The following is a 5,000-nucleotide window of genomic DNA, read 5'->3' as shown; positions in this document are numbered from 1 at the left end:
GCCCACGCCAGCGTAGAGCTCTCCTCGCAATCCCCAAGCTCGGCGGTCCGCACCAGCCACGTCGGCCAGGCCTCCGACTTGCGAGCAGGGGCAGCGGCCACCGCCGCCGTGACGTCGCGGCAAGCAGACAGCCGCGCAGCAGCTGCCAGCACCTTGGCACAAGCACGGCAAATGAATGCCACGCCCACGCCGCGGATAAGCAGCCCCAACGCGCCCGACGGCTTGGAGCGGGTCCCGAAGACGGTGGCCGGAATCGGGTCGTCGCCGGCCGGAAAACGGGTCATCGATGCCGGCAATACTTCGGGCCATGAGGCCCCCCACCTTAGTCCGAGTTTAGCAACAGCCCACATATCCCCCGCGGCAGGCCTATGGGCGCCAGGCCAGCGCGCCCCATGGCCAGTCAGGGGGCACCCCCCTAAAGAGCAATAAGTGTCATTGAAGCTCTGGCAGGGGGAGACACTACTAGGTCCCAGCTGTCACCCCCCCTCTAAAAAATTCATTTCTTGGTATTTTGAGCTGAAATTTTGCACAGAGGTTGGCAAAAATCCAATCCAACTTTATTAATTTTTCCAGAATTTTTCGAGGTCGGGAAGTATTTTTTTTTATTTTCCTACCATTAAAAATCGAGGAAATCGGAAAAAATAGGAACCGGCTCGGAATGACCCCAAATTCAGTGGGCAGCCTCATAAAAATATGGCTGATTTTACTGGATTGATTTCATGTGGAAAGCACGACGTTTTGTTGTAGGAATGCGGGAACCCCGGCGGCTCGCCTGCCGCGGCCAGCGACGTCGGGCTGGCCCCTGCAGCGCCTAGCCTCTCCCACGCGGGGGGCAGGCCAGAGCGCGGGGGGCCAGGGCCCGAAGGCAGCCCCCCCGCGGGCGAGAGAGCAAGCCAGCAGGGGCTGTCGCCTGCCGCGGCCAGCGACGTCGGGCTGGCCCCTGCAGCGCCTAGCCTCTCCCACGCGGGGGGCAGGCCAGAACGCGGGGGGCCAGGGCCCGAAGGCAGCCCCCCCGCGGGCGAGAGAGCAAGCCAGCAGGGGCTGTCGCCTGCCGCGGCCAGCGACGTCGGGCTGGCCCCTGCCGCGGCCAGCGATGTCGGGCTGTCGCCTGCCGCGGCCAGCGACGTCGGGCTGGCCCCTGCAGCGCCTAGCCTCTCCCACGCAGGGGGCAGGCCAGAACGCGGGGGGCCAGGGCCCGAAGGCAGCCCCCCCGCGGGCGAGAGAGCAAGCCAGCAGGGGCTGTCCGCGCGTCGCGCAGCGCGGCATGGCTGCGGGGGCCGCGCGCGCGCGCCCAAGCGCCCAAGGGCCCCCAAGGGCCCCAGGCCCTCAGGCCCCAGCGCCCCAGCGCCCAGCGCGGGCGGGCGCGCGCGCGCGTGTGGTCTTTGAGGGGCGCCGGCCTGGTGGCTCCCTAAAGAGCAATAAGTGTCATTGCAGCTCTGGCAGGGGGAGACACTACTAGGTCCCAGCTGTCACCCCCCCTCTAAAAAATTCATTTCTTGGTATTTTGAGCTGAAATTTTGCACAGAGGTTGGCAAAAATCCAATCCACCTTCATTAATTTTCCCAGAATTTTTCGAGGTCGGGAAGTATTTGTTTTAATTTTCCTACCATTAGAAATCGAGTAAATCCGCAAAACTAGGAACCGGCCCGGAATGACCCCAAATTCAGTGGGCAGCCTCATAAAAATATGGCTGATTTTACTGGATTGGTTTCATGTGGAAAGCACGACGTTTTCTTGTAGGAATGCGGGAACCCCGGCAGCTCGCCTGCCGCGGCCAGCGACGTCGGGGACGCTGGCCTGCGCTGTCGAGCCCGCGAGGGCTGTCTCCGCGGCAGGCCCCCCCTGAACGGGGCACGACAGGCCACCGCGCTGGCTCGTCCAGCGTCGACAGTCCCTCGTCCAGGTTTCAGATCGCGCCAAGTCGAACCCATGACCTGCTCAAGCCATCGTGCGCTGCCGAATTCGCATCTGCGTGTAGGCTGCCATTCCACGCGGCAGCCCCTGTTTTCGTCAGCGTGCCCCCCTGACGAATTTTCCTGCCTGGCCCAGTCCAGCGTCCAGCCCCTGTTCGTCGAAAAATCTGCGCTGCCGATTTTCCACGCGGCAGCCCCTCTTTTCGTCAGCGTGCCCCCCTGACGAATTTTCCTGCCTGGCCCGGCCGGTCCAGCATCCAGCCCCTGTTCGTCGAAAAATCTGCGCTGCCGATTTTCCACGCGGCAGCCCCTGTTTTCCTCAGCGTGCCCCCCTGACGAATGTTCGTCGAAAAATCTGCGCTGCCGATTTTCCACGCGGCAGCCCCTCTTTTCGTCAGCGTGCCCCCCTGACGAATGTTCGTCGAAAAATCTGCGCTGCCGATTTTCCACGCGGCAGCCCCTCTTTTCGTCAGCGTGCCCCCTGACGAATTTTCCTGCCTGGCCCAGTCCAGCGTCCAGCCCCTGTTCGTCGAAAAATCTGCGCTGCCGATTTTCCACGCGGCAGCCCCTCTTTTCGTCAGCGTGCCCCCCTGACGAATTTTCCTGCCTGGCCCGGCCGGTCCAGCATCCAGCCCCTGTTCGTCGAAAAATCTGCGCTGCCGATTTTCCACGCGGCAGCCCCTCTTTTCGTCAGCGTGCCCCCCTGACGAATTTTCCTGCCTGGCCCGGCCGGTCCAGCATCCAGCCCCTGTTCGTCGAAAAATCTGCGCTGCCGATTTTCCACGCGGCAGCCCCTGTTTTCCTCAGCGTGCCCCCCTGACGAATGTTCGTCGAAAAATCTGCGCTGCCGATTTTCCACGCGGCAGCCCCTCTTTTCGTCAGCGTGCCCCCCTGACGAATGTTCGTCGAAAAATCTGCGCTGCCGATTTTCCACGCGGCAGCCCCTCTTTTCGTCAGCGTGCCCCCTGACGAATTTTCCTGCCTGGCCCAGTCCAGCGTCCAGCCCCTGTTCGTCGAAAAATCTGCGCTGCCGATTTTCCACGCGGCAGCCCCTCTTTTCGTCAGCGTGCCCCCCTGACGAATTTTCCTGCCTGGCCCGGCCAGTCCAGCCCCTGTTCGTCGAAAAATCTGCGCTGCCGATTTTCCACGCGGCAGCCCCTCTTTTCGTCAGCGTGCCCCCCTGACGAATTTTCCTGCCTGGCCCGGCCGGTCCAGCCCCTGTTCGTCGAAAAATCTGCGCTGCCGATTTTCCACTCCGCAGCCCCTGTTTTCGTCAGCGTGGCCCCCTGACGAATTTTCCTGCCTGGCCCGGCCAGTCCAGCGCCCAGCCCCTGTTCGTCGAAAAATCTGCGCTGCCGATTTTCCCCGACGAACCTGCAGCTGCACAAATCCGCGCTGCCACTGCCCCATTGTCTGGACCAACAGTCTTTTCCATCAAGCCCTGGACTATAAATCGTCCAGACTCATCGCCAGCACCCGCTGCCGATTCTGCCGACTTTGCCGATTTCGTCGGCGCTGCCGATTCCAACACTGCGCCCACCGTGTCTCAACCAGCGCTGTTTCGTCAGCGTGTCCCCTTGACGAATTTCCCTGCCTGGCCTGGACAGTCCATCTTCCAGCCCATGTTCATCGAAAAATCTGCGCTGCCGATTTCCCCGACGAACCTGCAGCTGCACAAATCTGCGCTGCCGATTTCCCCCCCTGTCGGCATGGCTGCCGCTGCCCCGATGTCCAGACCAACAGTCTTTTTTGTCGACTTTGCCGATTTTGTCCGCGCTGCCGATTCCAACACTACCCCCTGCATCCAAACCAGCATTGTTTCGTCAGCTCTTCCCCTGACGATTTTAGCCCTGTAACAAACAGTAGGCCTCCAATCCCGCCAACGGGAGCCAAGTTGATAGGGAAGAGAATTGAATGACGCGCCTGGTCCTCGCACCCCGCCACCCGAGGGGCCTTTTTCCCGGCAGCCTCTGAAAAACTCTAGCTTTCACGGTCCTCGCCGCCCCTCACCACCATGGCAGGCCTCTAATCCCACCCATCAGCAGTTGTAGCCGATAGGGCAGTGATTTGAATGACGCGTCGCGGGCCGCCGGGTCATCTCACCCGGCCATTAATTGGAGCGTTTTTGGCTGGCCGAGGATGGGGGGATGGATCTCTTCTTCCGAAAAAGCAAACAGTACATCGGGAGTTATGTTGACGGGGCATGGAATTGAATGACCCGTCGCGGGCCGCCGGGTCATCTCACCCGGCCATCCCGGGGAGCGTTTTTCCCGGCAGCATCGGGGAAACTCTTGCTTTCACTGCCCGCTGCCCAAGTCCCCACTCGCATCGGCCCCCCGCGCCAACAAGCCAACGCTGCCGAATCGGCAGACACTGCTGCCGAATCTGCCGACACTGCCCCGCGGGCTGCCACTGCCCCAGTGTCTAAACCAGCGGTCTTTCTCATCGAGCCTTGGACTATCCAGTCCGTCCTGACTCATCGCCAGCACCTGCTGCCGATTCTGCCGACTTTGCCGATTTCGTCGGCGCTGCCGATTCCAACACTGCCCGCCGTGCCTGAACCAGCGCTGTTTCGTCAGCGTGTCCCCCCGACAAATTTTCCTGCCTGGCCTGGACAGTCCATCGCCCAGCCCATGTTCGTCGCAAAATCTGTGCTGCCGATTTTCCCCGACGAACCTGCAGCCGCACAAATCTGCGCTGCCGAATCTGCCGACACTGTCCCGCGGGCTGCCACTGCCCCAGTGTCTAAACCAGCAGTCTTTCTCGTCGAGCCTTGGACTATCCAGCCCGTCCAGACCCATCGCCAGCACCCGCTGCCGATTCTGCCGACTTTGCCGATTTCGTCGGCGCTGCCGATTCCACCACTGCCCGCCGTGCCTGAACCAGCGCTGTTTCGTCAGCGTGTCCCCTCGACGAATTTTCCTGCCTGGCCCGGACAGTCCAGCGTCCAGCCCATGTTCGTCGAAAAATCTGCGCTGCCGATTTTCCCCGACGAACCTGCAGCCGCACAAATCTGCGCTGCCGAATCTGCCAACACTGTCCCGCGGGCTGCCACTGCCCCAGTGTCTCAACCTGCGGTCTTTCTCG

This window comes from Populus nigra, chromosome 2 (assembly GCF_951802175.1).
Source record: "Populus nigra chromosome 2, ddPopNigr1.1, whole genome shotgun sequence".
Taxonomy (NCBI): domain Eukaryota; kingdom Viridiplantae; phylum Streptophyta; class Magnoliopsida; order Malpighiales; family Salicaceae; genus Populus; species Populus nigra.
The sequence above is the reverse complement of the archived record's forward strand: the minus strand, read 5'-3'. Positions refer to the sequence as shown.